This window comes from Schistocerca americana, chromosome 3 (genome assembly GCF_021461395.2).
Source record: "Schistocerca americana isolate TAMUIC-IGC-003095 chromosome 3, iqSchAmer2.1, whole genome shotgun sequence".
NCBI classification, from domain to species: domain Eukaryota; kingdom Metazoa; phylum Arthropoda; class Insecta; order Orthoptera; family Acrididae; genus Schistocerca; species Schistocerca americana.
Genome location: NC_060121.1, coordinates 532,343,167 through 532,359,279, shown reverse-complemented (window position 1 = coordinate 532,359,279; position 16,113 = coordinate 532,343,167). Strand labels below are relative to the sequence as shown.

Here is a 16,113-nt window from a genome sequence, read left to right as displayed (position 1 = left end):
AGCTGTCCTCCACTTCTTATTATTAATCATTGAATTTCTTGTGTTTATTGAGGAAGTCCAACCAGCGGTACTTTTCTGCCTAGTGGCCGCTAACGCCCCAGTCACCTGCCTTGGAGGTTAGCGTATTTTAACAGCAGTGTACCTTTCCTTGCCTTGTCGCTGCTGTCCGATAAGGCGTGTAGTTCGGCAGCCTCCTTGATTGTGGTTCGGATATTTTGTTCTTTTATACTACCTTGCTCGTAGTGGTTCCTTCTGCTTCTGGGTGTTCTAAACACTGGATTCTGAAGACGCAGTGCTGTCCGCCGGTTCCGCCTTGCCTGGGTTATTCCATCGGTTTGTTTGTTATCAGACGTTAGGTAGATTTTGCAAGAGTATTGGTCTGCGTTTAAACTGTCACTAATGTGAGTTGCCAATCGGTTAAGTGAATACAACTCTTGGCTCCCTGTCTCATCGGTTACGAAGTTGAGCGACCTTCCCCAGGTCGATCCTTGGAGCACTGTCTGAGGCCCACTTCTCTCTTGGTTTGATCAGATTGCGATGATGGTTTTTTTTTTTTTTAATTTAATTTTGAGTTATTACTATTGTGGCCTTCAGCCGACAAGTAATTAGAATTTCTGATCAATAAGGCCTTCAGCCGTGAATGCAAGTTGTCATAAGAATTTTTAATTAGATATTGTCTCTTAATAGTAAAATTTTGATGATTGTTTTTTTTTTAATATTTTAGTATCTCTCGTTGAAGTTTAACTGTTTTTAAGAATTTGCTATCCAGGCCATCAGCTGCCAAATTGTTTTTGAGTTATTACTATTGGGGCCATCAGCCGACAAATAATTTGAATTTCTGGTCAGTAAGGCCTTCAGCCGTGAGTGCAATTTGCTTTAGAATTTTTATTAGACATTGTGTCAAATTTGATAATTGTTCCTTATTGTCAGCCTCATTTGCCATATGGTTCTAAATAAAGTGTACGTGATTTTAAAAAAAACTGAGCAACCAACAGTAACTGAGTAAGGCCCCGTCCACACCGAATCCTGCCTTTCCCTAAGCCCCATGTGCAAGGGGGTTGAAGTAATGCAGTCATTTTCGTAATGCGCGTACGCAGTGATTCATCCTGCGACCAAAAGGGCATGATCATTGGCTTTCGAGACAAGGGTGAAAGCATTTCCGAAACGGCTAAGATTGAAAAGTGTTCACGTGCCGCTATACTTAAAGTACACCGTGCATGACTTAGTGGCGCTATCCAAAACTGATGCGGAGGCAGTTGAGGTGTACCACGGACTGCAGACGACAAGGATGAAGGACGGCTGTGAGATGTGTACAGGCGAATAGACTATTGAGCAACTGACCGACCAGATGAACAAAGTGCCACCAACAGCATCTCCTCAACGACCGTTCAGCGAACTTTGCTGTATATGGGCCTCCACAGCAGGCGCCGGGTTCACGCACCTGACTGCTGTTCATCGGCGACGAAGGCTGGAATTCGTATGCCAGTACCGCAACTGGACGACCATAGAGTGGCAACAGGTGGTCTTTTCACATGAATCATGTTTTCCGGTCCGGGCAGATGGCCGTTGTCTTGAGTGCCGTGAAGCCTCTGACGGTAAAGGGTCCAGGTCAGAGAAGAGAGCGTTATGGTTTGCCGACTGTTTTCGTGACATTTTCTTTCTGATCTCGTCATTCTGGAGGACACAATTGATCAACAGAAACATGCTTCTACCTTTGGGGACCATGTCCACCACTACATGCAGTTTGTTTTTCCTCGGCACGATGGCATCCTACAGCACCACAATGCAATGTTCCACACAGCTAGTGGTGCACGTGCGTGGTTCGAAGAACATCAGGAGCAGTTTATCGTACTCCCGTGACGACCCAATCGAGTTTCTGTGGGACTGGCTCGCTCGTGGTGTTCAACCGAGAAACTCAGCGTAGCTGGCCACAGCACTAGGGTCGGCTGGCTCCGTATCCCCACCGGTGACTTCTAGAACATCACTGACTCTCTTCCTGTACGTCTCGCAGCAATACGCCCTGCAAAAGGTTATTCAGGCTTTTGGCAGGTGGTTACATTAATGTGACTGGAAAGTGTAAAATGAAAATTGTGTCATGTAGTGTAGACTCACCACCGATATCGAAAATAGCCTGAATTGCCTTTGAGATGGATTCATATCAAACCTGAATGTTTGTTCAGTGTAATTACGTACCATTCCTTGTAACATTTAATTCTTACGATTGAAGAAATTAGGAAGACATTATTTCATCCTCGTGTTCATAAATTCACAGTATTATTCAGGTTAGAGATGACATTAGTATCTTGCAATAAGTAGTCAGGACTAATGCCTGCGCATTTGAATAGTGATGGCAGTATACGATTTATTCATACATCCGGCCGTTGTTGTTGTGTTCTCAGTCCGAAGACTGGTTTTGTGCAGCTCTTGATGCTACTGTATCCTGCGGAAGCATTTTCGTCTCTGCATAATTGCTGCAACTTCCATCAATTTGAAGCAGCTTACTGTAATGAATCTTTGGTCTCCCTCCTCAATTTTTATCCCACATACCCATTACCAAACTAACTGTTCCTTGACTCCTCAGGATGTGTCGTATAAATCGATCCCTTCTCTCAGTCAAGTTGTACCATTACCTTCTTTCCTCCCCAATTCCATTCATCACTCCTTCATTTCTTATACGATCTTCGGCATTCAACTGTAGCAGCACTTTTTAAAAGTTTCTAATCTCATCTGACATGTTTATCGTCCACATTTTACAATTGTACAAGGCTATATGCCACACATATGTTCAGAAAATACTTCCTAAGCTTAAATTTATACTCAGTTTAATACATTCTCTTCTTCATAAATTTTTTCTTGGTACTGCAAGTCTACATTTTGTACCCTCTCTGCTTCGGCCATCAGCAATTATTTTGCTTCTTAAATAGCAATATTCACCTACTATTATTAGTGTCACTTTTCGCAATATGGTTCCGCCAACATCGCGTGATTTAATTCGACTACATTACTTCACACTTGTTTTACTTTTGTCAGTATTAAACTTATAATCTCGTTTCAACAAAAATTCTGGCCAGTATGGTCAAAAGCTCACTAAAAATTATGACGTGTCCATGCCGTGTTGTCGGAAGAAGGCAGTCTCGATTGTACTCCTACGTATTTAAGCACGTTCGGTGACTGATTAAACATAAAAGTCATATGGCAGCGATGGGAGCATGTATTCCACGTCGGAAAATGTTACTTTATCCACACCCGCTGGCATGACGGAAAGAATATACACACATCAATAAAAATCTTACATGACCCTGACATGTCGAGAAGGTTGTAAGGTACCCCTTATTTGCTGATAATAGTGGATTTTTACTTTATTTCCAGTTTTGCTATTTCACATATGTGAACGCATAGACGCTGCAGTACCTATGGAGTAAGGACCGTACGGTAGGTTTCCACGCAGCCAGTTGGATATTTAGTGCTTTTAGAGCCAGTGCGACGAGGTGCCGATGCATAAATCGCTCGTGACGTCAGCAAAGAGGTACGCAGGAAAAGTAAATTTATTCTGGCGCGAATCAAGTAATTGTTATTAATAAATATTTTCTACCAAAAGTTGACTTTCGTGACTCAGACGTCGGAAGAGCCTACGGGTCATAAATACTATCTTTCAGAAATTTTACAACGCCTCGAATGTTGATGTTAATAAATAAATGAATAAGTGTGGCGTAACCGAAGATGTACGATCTTATACGAACCATACCGAAGTACGCTCAAAGTACAGACTGTGCACGATAGTCGGCAGTCGTCGGTAGGATGCCTTTTCATCTAGCTATGCGGTAGATCACGCTCCCGTGCCGTTAATAGTTAGCTTACATTCATTTTACGGTGGTACTTAAATAATCTCACCGTACTTACACCTCGTGTAAAAATTGTTTGCACAAAAGAAACTTCTTCCCGCTTCATTACGTAAAACATAGAATGTAGTACTGCACTCTTCAGAAACCGACGGCGCTGCTACGGCTCTACAAAGGGTGCATGAAACTATGAGAGCACCTCCACATAACAGGTAGGAAGAATTCCTACGTGGCGGCTCACAAGTCAGTTCAAGGACGGACTTAGTTAATTAACGCGAAACTCGGGTGGGAAAGCGTAGCCAGTTATGCTGTACGCCCCCTTATACCACAATCTACGGAATCACAAACTAAACTGAGACATTTCTGGTAGTTTAGTACGAGTGGTGGGGGGTGGGGGGGGGGTGGGAGGGGGGGAGGGTGGGGGGGTTCCTGTAAGGTGTATCGTTATTGTGACTGTTCCTCTACCGATCAGAAGGTCACCTCCTGACATTGTTTGTAAATATTCGTACTGAGGGCAACCAATACGTAGAGCGCGCCACTCAAATGGATTTCAGAATATCAGTTGAAAGAAAAGTAGCAGTAGGGACCCATTAGAGAAGCACTATGATTGGGTCCCCATCATTACGTTTCGTGCAGAAGGGTTGTCACCCAGGGAAGTTGCTCGACGTGTACATCGGAGTCAAAGTTATGTTGTGCGGACGTGGAATCGGCACCGATTGACATTTAGTGTTGAGCACTTAGACCGCACAGGCCATCCACGTTCGCCTTGTGCACAGGATGATCGATATCTACTACTTTTAAGTCAAAGGAAAAGAGGACTGAGTGCTCCAGAACGGAATTTGACGCTCGAAGAGGCTACAGGACGTCATATATCGCATAAAACCGTTTGGAGACGACTGTACGATGCAATTCTCCATTTCCGATGACCATGGCGAGCACCAAATCGTGCACCACAACACCGTGGGCTTCGTTACTGATTGGCACGAAATCATGGAGAATGGAAGAGCTAGGGTTGACGTCGGACGTTGTTTACGTACAAAACTCGGATGTGTTTGTACCCTGATAATCCCAGATTATGTGTTTGGAGACAACCCAGTGATATCGAAATCCACGAACAGTGTGTCCCATATGTGCAATAATGTGGTAGTGTGGGGGCTGGTGGAATGATGTTCTGGGGGGGGGGGGGGGGGAGGTTACATAAAACGACCAAACACCTGTCGTTGTTGTTGAGGGCAATCTCACTGCTCTACTCTGCAGGACGAGATACTGCAACCAATAGTGTGCCCGTATCTTTAACATTTTTGTGACAATTGAATCTCGCTGGATGATACCTCACGTGCTCAACGTGCTGTTCTCGCGAACACGCTCCTCCACCATACTATAGTCACCAGAATGGAATGGTTGCCTGTTCCCTGGACGTGAACCCAATGGAACACGTATGGGATAGATTGAAACGAGTTATTTTTGGACGTCGACGTGACTTATTCATAATGGCCATTTAAGGGTGGGACAATTTGTATTGTTATGTCATTGATGGTATGCCTCTGCGTATTCAAGCCTGCTTCCGAGTAAGGTGACGTTCCAGCTAATACGGTGAGGTGACAAAAGTCATGGCAGAGCAAAATGCGTATACAAAGATGGCGCGCGTACACAAGGTACAAAAGGGCAGTGCATTGGCGAAGCTGTCATTAGTACTCAAATGATTTATATGGAAAGGTTTCCGTCGTGGTTACGGCAATAGGACGGAAATTATTAGACTTTGAAGTCGGAATGGTAGTTGAAGCTAGGCGTATGGGACATTCCATTTCGGCAAGCATTAGGGAATACAATATTCCGAGATCCACAGTGACAATAGTGTGCCGAGAATACCAAATCTCAGGAATTACCTCTCACCACGGACAACGCAGTGGCTGACGGCCTTCGCTTAACGACCTAGAGCAGCGACGTTTGCGTAGAGTTGTTAGTGCTAACAGACAAGCAACACTGCGTGAAATAACCGCTCAAATCAATGTGGGACGGACGACGAACTTACCTTTTAGGACAGTGCGGCGAAATTTAACGTTAATGGGCTATGGAAGCAGACGAGCGACGCCACTGCCTTTCCTAGCAGCACGACATGGCGAGCAGCGCCTCTCCTGGGCTCGTGAACGGGTCAGTTGTACCCTAGGCGACTGGCAAACCATGGCCTGGTCAGATGAGCAGGAATTTTAGTTGGTAATAGCTGATGGTAGGGAACGAGTATGGCGCAGACCACACGAAGCAATGGGCCCAAGTTGCTACCAAGGCAATTTGCAAACTGGTGGTGGCTCCATAATGGTGTAACTGTCTTTACATGGAATGGGCTGGGTCCTCTGGTCCAACTGAACCGATCATTGACTGGAAATGGCTATATTCGGCTAATTACAGACCATTTTCTGCAAAAAGCGATGGAATTTTTATGGATGACAGTGTTGCATGTCGCCGGGCCGCTATTGGTTGCAATTGGTTTGAACAACATTCTTGATAATTCGAGCGAATAATTTGGTCATCCACGTCGCCCGACGTGAATCTCGTCACACATTTATGTGACAGAGCTGAGAGGTCAGTTCGTGCACAAAATCTTGCAACAGCAACACTTTCACAGCTATGAACGGCTATAGAGGCAGCATGGCTCAATATTTTTCCAATGGACTTCCTACGACTTTCTGAATCCATGCCGCGTCGAGCCGCTGCACTGCGCCGGGAAAAAGGAGATCCGACATGATAATAGGTGTCCCATGAGTTTTGTCACCTCAGTGTACTGACGTTGCTCGGAAACGCTGTGAGAAAAGCCCTAGAGGCAAAACAGGATTTTGGCTTACACAAATTCTGTTTTTTTGACTTGCTGATGTGGACACATTTTAAGAAGAATGAATACGCTTGCCACACAGCCAGTTTTTGTTTTCTGTATTATGAATCCATTCATATTACAAAAGTATATGTATGTCTGTATATGTGTATGTATGTTTCACATCTTCTCCTGAAGGACAAGATCTATTTCAACCAAAATATGTGCCGGCCGTGGTGGCTGAGCGGTTCTAGGCGCTACAGTCTGGAACCGCGCGACCGCTACGGTCGCAGGTTCGAATCTTGCCTCGGGAATGGATGTGTGTGATGTCCTCAGGTTGGTTAGGTTTAAGTAGTTCTAAGTTCTAGGGGACTGATGACCTCAGAAGTTAAGTCCCATAGTGGTCAGAACCATTTGAACCAAACTATGTACACATATTACTTACTACCTGGAAAGAAACCTTCTTTTGGGTTGGGGGGTGATAACGTCGGGAAACAAGGGGGAAAGAAGAGACAGACAGAGAAAGGGAAGAGGAGGAGATGGGCAGAAAGAGGTGAGGGAGGAGATGGACTGAGAAATGAATGTAGAGGTATAGGAGATGAACACAGAAATTGGAAAGAAGAAAATGGACAGAGAGAGGGAGATGAGGAAATGGAGAGAATGAGGAGGGGGTAAATGGACATAATGAGGGGTAAGAAGGAGATGGAGAGGGGGGAGGAGGGTACAGAGGTGGAAGGAAGAGACAGGCAGAGAGCAAAGAAGCAGAGAGGGGAGGAGAAGATGGACAGAGAATGGAAAGAGGAGGAGGAGGTGGATTGAGAGGAGGGAGCAGGAGATGGGAAGATTGGGAAGGAGTACCTGGACACAGGGGGGAGGAGCAGATGAGCAGTGCGAGGTGGAGGAACAGATGGAGAGTGAGAGGGAGGCGGACATGGACAGGGGCGGGAGTACGTACGCAGAGTGTGGGACATGGTTGGAGATGGAGGACAGAGACAGGGAGGGGACAAGATGAACAGAGTGGGATGGGAGGAGGAGGGGAACGACTAAAATAGGTTTTAGTAAATGCGTACCCAGAATCGTACTCACCTAGTTTTGAAATAAATGGGTGACGGAAAATTTTTGTTGATGTATGTGTGATTGATTTTGTAGAAAGTCGATTTATAAAACGCCTAAGTTTGTTAGTAGTTTAGTCAGTATCGAAGTCAACAGTTCGAAGGAAAACGTCGGTACTCAACTAGTTTCCAAACAAAGGGGTGATTCAAAAGTTTTTTTTTTAATTTAGGAATGAATCTGTTCTGTAAAAAGCAGATTTATAAAACGGCGAGGTGTAATACTAGTTTATTCCGTAACGCAGTCAACAGCCAACAGTTCAAACGAAAATTCATAGCCGTGTTGTGGATTTGAGTTGTGTAGACGAGAATGCGCCAACCAGTCAGTGAAGATGGCAAATGCGAGTATATTATACATCCGAGATAAATTGGAAACTATTTTGCTGTAGTGTCCTTGTACATAATCATAAACACACACAGATGTATAAGTAATGAAAAAACTAAACAAAAGTGACGTGAACTGCATTTCTTACGTGTTGCAACGTTTTCCTGAGTAACTTCAAGTGAATTCTGTGCAATGAAACTGGCCTTGAATGCGATGGGCTAATTGACCGCAAGTACTTTGCACTGGTACGCAGGGGACTTCCGACACTACACGTGACCTTGAACACAACTGCTTCGCGGCGAGTTACGTAATTCGATTATGTGCCCGTGGTCGGCCAGTGTGTCGGTCGCGGTTGCCTCTCCCGACAGATTGCCATGCCCTGTACGGGTGTATTTGCGCTGGCAGTTCGGTAAGTGGCTTCCGACAGGAGCCCACAGCGCAGTTATTATTTCCGCTGCCCGGGACTCGGTGGCGCGGCGGCCGAAACCCGGCCTGACGCAGCGCGCGCTGCGTGGAGCGGCGTGCGAAGCTACGCGGTACGCGGAGTCCGCGTGCGGAGCAAACCAACGGGCAGCCCATTGTCCCACGAATCGCAGAGAGCGTTGACCTCCGCCTGCAATGACGCATAGTTCCCGGACGCTACCCAGCCACAGTTCTACGCCGTGGTAGCCCATCACTGAACACTGTGCCACAACTTTGCAATCGCAGTGAAACTGTTACAGTAGCGAGGAATTTCAACTAGACGTTTTATGCTGGACGGACATGAGAATGTCAAAAGTGTACTACTTCACTGCCCTTCATTCGTTTAATACGACTATAAAAATGTAAACTATATAATCTGTATTGTAGGAATGCCAGCATACGTTCAACGTTCCGTTTAAAAGTAATCCTTACTGATGTAAGACAATAAAAATGAAAAATCGCACTCAATTATGAGTTTGTACAATATGACTACCGTAGCAGTGTGTCATCAAATGGCCTCCCACACACCCCAAACAAATTCTGGTCACGTATCAAGGTTATCAATGGCACCAAAGTGTCGAGACACTCATCGATGACACAGGAGCTAAAACAAAGGATAGTGAAGTACAATCAGAAGAGCTGAACTCCCATTTCGGATGTAGCTTTACTAAGGAGGGTACCTTGAAAGACATGTTACACAGGTGTCTAGGGAGTTCAAAAAGTAAGTAACACATCTCGCCCTATGCTGAGACCGTTGAGTGCAATTCCTGTGTTGCAGAACATGTAAATTGCATACAAATCACAGTGACATTCTGGCGGTATATGGGCCATACGCAATCTCCAGCGGTTGTGGAATTGTGCCAGCAATTTAATCAATGTACAGACACCGATGATGCTGAGCGGCAAGAAAGGCCATCGAGACCGACAGCAGACGATAATGTACCGGCAATCTCAAAGAGCGTCTAGCGGGGAGAGAATTTTCCAACGATTAGGAAGTTCACACAGCGGTTCTCTAGTGACTCCGTCACAAGGAGCGAATTTCGATCATCGAGGATCTGAGCGGTTGGTAGAGTCTCTTTAAGTACATCTGTATACAAGTAGTTGCGGGATCTCGTCTGTTCAGTATGAAGTGTCGAATCAAAACACCTTCAGCCTCCTAACCTTCCAGTTGTTATTTTATTTGAGCAACCAGTTTCGGCGCTACATTACGCCATCTTCAGGTCGCCTGACCGACGTGTACGAAGAATCCCATCTCTGGTCCAGTCAAAATAGGGGCCAGCATTCGGTGACTGTTACCCGCTAATTTCTTCTTAACACCGCCATCCGTTTGATAATCACTTGGATGATGTAACACAGAAACTTGTTGCTCAAATAAAATAACAACTGGCAGTTTAGAGGGTTGAGGGAGTTTTGGTTCGACATTTTAGATTGGTAGAATTTTCCTACTGTTGTGGACAAAGACTTAGTGACTATTTTGGAAAAATATTCATCTATCTGCGTCACTCTGAGGTGTAGTGTAGCATTCAATAGACGTTACTTGGCGTGAGATAATAATGTGTAACTTACTTTTACAAGTCCCTTAGTATTACTATCAGTGATGTTGAGAAGCAGCTAACATCGCTAAAACTAAGCAAGTCTTGAAGGCTCCATTTCTACACAGAATTTGTAGATGAATAGGGCCCCATATTAACCAAGACATACCCAGCGATTAGAAGAAAGCGCAAGTCACACTCGTCTACAAGAAAGATAGTTGAAGTGTTCCACGAAACTACGGTCCAGTCTGATTGACGTCTATCTCTTGTAGAATCCTGGAACATTTTCCGTGATCAACCCTAATGAGATGTGTTAAATAGAATGACTTCCTCCATAATAATCATCGTATTTTGCGAAAACGTCAACGTGTGAAACAAAAAAAATTTGTGTGAAATCGTGTGTGGGACTTATCTGCTAAGGTCATCAGTCCCTAAGCTTACACACTATTTAACCTAAAGTATCCTAAGGACAAATTCACAGACCCATGCCCGAGGGAGGACTCGAACCTCCGCCGGGACCAGCCGCACAGTCCGTGACTGCAGCGCCTTAGGCCGCTCGGCTAATCCCGCGCGGCTTGTGAAACCCAACTTGCACTTCTCTCATATGACATATTGAAAGCTATAAATCCTCAAGCCAATAAAGTGAATGGAACATTTCTTGACATCCGAGAAGCATTTTACTTTCTACCACACCAATGGTTATTGACGAAAGAATAATAATATGGGGTATCAAAGAAAACTTGTGATTGGGTAGAAGGGTTCAGCTTTCGCCGACAGAGCTACGCAACCCTACAAAGAAGTTGAAAGGTACTAAATATTTAGAAAATTACCTTATATTATACAACGGAGCTGCGCCTGAGCAAAGAGCATCTAGTGGAGTGAAAGTATTGATAGAAAATGGGAATCTAACATACGGCAGCATGCATTAATAAATGAAAGGCTCATACAGTTAGACTGAAAATTAGTTCAGTACATCTAACAGTTAAAGGAATCTAGGCACCAGAGGAAGGAAATAAGACTACCTGAGTCACCTGAATAAAATAAACGATACTATGTTATCTTGGCGGAGCCATGACTAATGTGGATTCGATTTGCCATTTCACCAACAGTTACTCGTCGATTTTTCAAAAACATAACGGACTTGCTCAGCTTCGGCTTCAGTAGTGGATGTAGCTCTACGTCCTGCTCTATCCCCGTCCTTCACGCTCGCTTGGCTGCTTCTGAATATTTCGTCGATCTAAAATATTTGCCCCGTATTGTGCTGAAAGTTCCCTATGTATATAAGCTTCTGACGTATGTCTGCATAACAAAAATCGATTACACAACACTCTTCTTCTGTGGTGCAATCGGATAACGTTTCACAAGCGGACGGGAACCACTCATCACCGATATTGTCGGAACTTGGCCTGAAGTGACACCGTCCAGAAGGACTATACAAAAAATAAATTTCCAAGAAGGGGTTTAATTAAAGCGTACAGGACATCGCATTCCGTTACTTTCATTTCGATTTAGAGCAGACTCAGCCAGGCGCACACTGCACATCGGCCGTTCGGGACAATGATACAGTAGTTAGGACTGCGGAGGTCGTTCGCTTGCAAGCTCTCGACGGGGTAACGTGAATTGTCGACAACACTGTAAGTACACAGAGATACAATTGTGGATAGTATCACGTCTACTTAAATGTCTGATAGTGTAAGGAAAAAATATTGATGCGCCTGCAACATCGGTAGGAGAATAATAAGGAGCAAAACGATGATAATATTCACAACGACACTTCGAAGCAACGACTGAAAACGGCGCTGAGTTATAGTTTACATCTTTTCGCTGATAATGATCTGCTCACATGAGAGAGATTCGCCGTAATAGCCGTAGAACACACACTGTCGTCGCTAATGACCCCAGTGTCGACGGGGTCTAAACTCTAAACTTCCTTTTTTACATTCAAATAGAGAGTAACATACAAGAGGAAGTAGTGGTAATTTTATGGGAGTATAAGTTTGTGTGCAACGGTAAGCTGATTGAGTCAGAAGAAGTCAATGATCGAGAGGAGTATGAACAAATGGAGGGTGACTTTCCGCGTAACGTAAAATCTGAAAATAAATAATTAATAAATAAGTTTCCTCTTGGAAACTCGACCCCACGACCCTTGGATTACCGTTCTGTACTCCATCCACTGGGTCAAACGCTGGCTGGAAACTATGCTAACGTAAATGATTCATGCCTCGCCCGACCGGCGCCAAAAAATACACCGACGGAAAAAAAACCGTAACCGCAAAAAATAACTAACGTAGAGTAATGAAATTTCGGGATTACACTTGTCTAGGTACCATATTTAAATGATTAACATTGCAAGATCACAGGCTAATGCTGGTACATTAATAGCCGGTGTAACAACCAGAATTTCTAATGCAAACATGCAAACGGGCATATATTTGTTGTAAGGGTGCCGGATGTCAGTTTGTGGGATGGCTGTCCATGCCTATTTCACTTGGTCCGTCAATACAGGAACAGTTAATGCTGCTTATGGATGAACCTGGAGTTGTCGTCCAATGATGTACCGTATGTGCTTGATTGGAGACAGATATGGTGAGTGAAAACAATGGTATGTGGGCGAGTGTTATCCTGTTGGGAAACACCCCCTGGAATGCTGTTCATGAATGGCAGCACAGCATGTCGAATCACCAAACTAATGTACAAATTCACAGTCAGGGTGCGCGGGATAACTACGAGAGCGCTCCTGCTGTCGTACAAAATAGCACCCCAGACTGTAACTCCAGGTGTATGTCCAATGTGTCTAGCACGCAGACAGGTTGATTGCAGTCCCTCAATAGGCCTCCTCCAACACACGGTCATCACTGGCGCCAAGGCAGAACCAGCTTCCATCAGAAAACGCATCAGACTTCCACACTGCTCCCAAATGAGCTGAGACCGATGACCATAGCAGTCTGGTCCCTTTAATCCCACAAACCAACCAACCAACCAACCAACCAAATGAGCTCTCGCTTGATATCACTGAAGTCGCAAATAGCCGTGGTCTGGGGCCAGTGGAATGCACGCTACAGTGCGTCTGGCTCAAAGATGTCCTTAAAGTGACCGATTTGTAACAATTCGTTGTGTTACTGTGGTACCAACTGCTGCGTCGGAGCCATATGCCGAACACGGTGGCCTTCCCTCTCGGTAGTGCCACGTGGCTGTCTGCAGCCCGGTCTTGTTGCGACCGTACATTCTCGTGACCACCTCTGCCACCAATCACGTGCAAGGGCTATATTCCTGCCATGTTTTTCTGAAGTATCGCAGAAGGAACACAAATTTTTTCGTAGCCCTATTACATGACCTCGTTCAAGTTCAGTGAGGTGTTCATTAAGGAATCTTTGTCGTTTTAAAGGCATTCTTGAGTAACATCAACTCACCACGTCCAATCTCAAAGGTAACTAACGCCCACGACCAAATGGTTCAAATGGCTCTGAGCACTATGGGACTTAACTTCTGAGGTCATCAGTCCCCTAGAACTTAGAACTACTTAAACCTAACTAACCCAAGGACATCACACACACCCATGCCCGAGGCAGGATTCGAACCTGCGACCGTAGCGGTAGCGCGGTTCCAGACTGTAGCGCCTAGAACCGCTCAGCCACTCCGGTGGGCGCCCACGACCGTTACAACTTGTATTTAAAGCAAATCTGAAATGCATCCTCATAATGGCGACACTAGGGCCACTCTTAAGTGACAGGTGCGAAGTCTGAACAGACATCATCTTTTAGATGTAGAAACACGCCTACCAACTTTCGATTATGTTGCACAACTCTTTTTGGAGCTGCGGTTTTTTTTCCGCCAGTGTGTTATGTTTTCTAAATGATTGGCCATCTGTAGCTCCACCTTCTGTCACTTTCGTTTCATGTCTCAAAAGTTTGGACGAAGTCACTAGTGACGAGTAGGCGAGGTCCCCTTGTTAGCCAAGTTTACTTCACAAGAGTGGAAAGCGAACTGAAACCTGCGACTAAGCTAAGAGACTATTGTTGGCGATCGCACGAAGTCATAATGTTAACTGAGCCGTCGTAAAAATTGCTGTTTTGAAGAGCGCGCCGCAGCATGTACTGTGAAGCAGTCGCCCTCCGTTTCTGGCGGTGGCGCCGCTGTGGGAATCGCAGCTTTGGTGTCTCCCTCTGGTGGGAGAGGGGAAAGGTTGCCTGTTTACGTGCATTTAAGGGGCGCTTTGAGCTCGCCATGGGATCAGTTGGTCAGCCGGGTCAGTATGAGGCAGTCAATGTCTGTCTGTTGTCCGGAGTGCTAGTATGTGTTGGCCGCCAGTTTGCTTGAGTTTGTTGAGGCAATGCTCATTGGCGGTTGGATCGATCGGTTGGTCGGTCGCGCACTGAGACACAAGATGACGACATGTGAGGTCGCCACGTTAGTCTAGTGGGCCGCGACGTATATCGAGGGGTAGTGGCTTCGCGGCCGACACGAGAGCAACAGGAGTCAACCCACGACATCGGTCTGGCTGGTGCGAGTTGCGACGCCGTTAGACGGGAGATAGGCGCGCCTTCTTGCGTTCGTTGAAGCGGCTGGCTGCGGGCGGTTCGGGAGAGCGTTTTGGGGGTGCTGCGCCAGGTCTTCGCCAGACATCGCAGTTTATTAGAAGTTAAGTGATTCGTGCTATGTTGTTTCATTTACTTGTTAAATTCTACTTGTTTTCTTGGTCAGTCTGTCGTCCCCAGCTTGCTCGTCTGTCTCTCGTTCGCATTTGTTAGGCAGTTAGTGTCTGTCTGTCTGTCTGTCGGTCTGCCATACGTTAATAGCTGCCTCTGTCATGTTTGTCGGATTCGGTGTTAACGAATTTATTGCTTGAAGTGTAACAGCCGACATCCTTAAATATGTTTTTATCTTGCCTATCATCTTGAGAGGCGGTGTATGTGTAATGTAGAGCATGTTTGGCCAACCTTGTATGTTTTATGTAAGACTGCATTTCATGGGTTTTTATTTAAATGGTCATTTGCCACCCTTCCACCGTAAGAGTTTGTTTTTTTTAATTAAGTTGCACCTTCGGTGGCAAGTTAATTTTTTAATGTTAGTGTTTTGTACCATTTACATCCCTCCTAGAGGGTGCATAGTTTATGTGCTCGTGTGAGTTGTTAAAATTTTTAGTTTAAAGTAATTTGGTGTGTTGCAGATTTGCACCAGTGTAGTCTTTCAGAGGTTGTTGTGAGCGGTCGTGACTACGGCTGTGTCAAAAGGGAGCGGCAAGGTTCTCAGCCAGAAAGCTCATACAGTCAACACTTTGTTCTTTCTGCCTCTGAATAAATTGTAACTTGATATTTAAAGGGTGATTTTTGATTATAATTTTAAATCTGTTTCTAAAAAAAAAGGCTTTTAGGAATAAAATTTCCATTTGTTGAAAGAAATTTGATTTGTTTTCATCAGTTACCCAGTGGCAACTACTTCCACGTTCACATAGTGTGATTAAATGTGTTAATGTTCTTGATGAATCGCTAGTAAATAAAGTAAATTCTTAAGAAAAAGTTTGGAAAGTGAATTCAAGGTTCATTAACCTAAAGAGCATTAGAACAAGTGCAGACACCTACTGATACAACATGGTACGTCAGAGTTGGGGTGGAACTACTTGATTCTTCGCAACAGCAAACGGGATGACCGACATGAAATACTGCGCGTGTAAATCTGTTTCTAGCACTGTTAACTACAGAGAAAAGTGATCACGGGTAAACAGCGGGAATATTATGATCGCTTGCGGCGAGCGGGGCATCCTGCGAGAGTGCAAACACTCGGCAGCTCCGCGACTGTTATTAATTGTTTGCGAGTGGCAATTTATCGCCGGAGATGTTTGCGGATGGGCTGGGTACGGCGGCGTGGGTCTGATCCGTCTGTATTGTGCACGTTATAAATTGCCGCGCCACGGCGCGGGATGGAATTTATCGTTAACGGAAGGCTGAGATTAAAGCCGCTTAAAAGAGGAGGCGACTCGAACGGGCGTGCACTGTTTTTACCGGTGGCAGGGGAGGAGGTATAATCGCAGTGTTGTCGTCAT

General features: G+C 45.1%; 1 protein-coding gene across 1 annotated transcript in view; it reads right to left on the bottom strand.

Moving 5' to 3' along the window:
* LOC124606203 (pancreatic triacylglycerol lipase-like) overlaps window positions 1-16,113 on the bottom strand; it is a 425,509-nt gene that overhangs the window by 349,579 nt on the left and 59,817 nt on the right. The gene's annotated exons all lie outside the window — the stretch shown is intronic.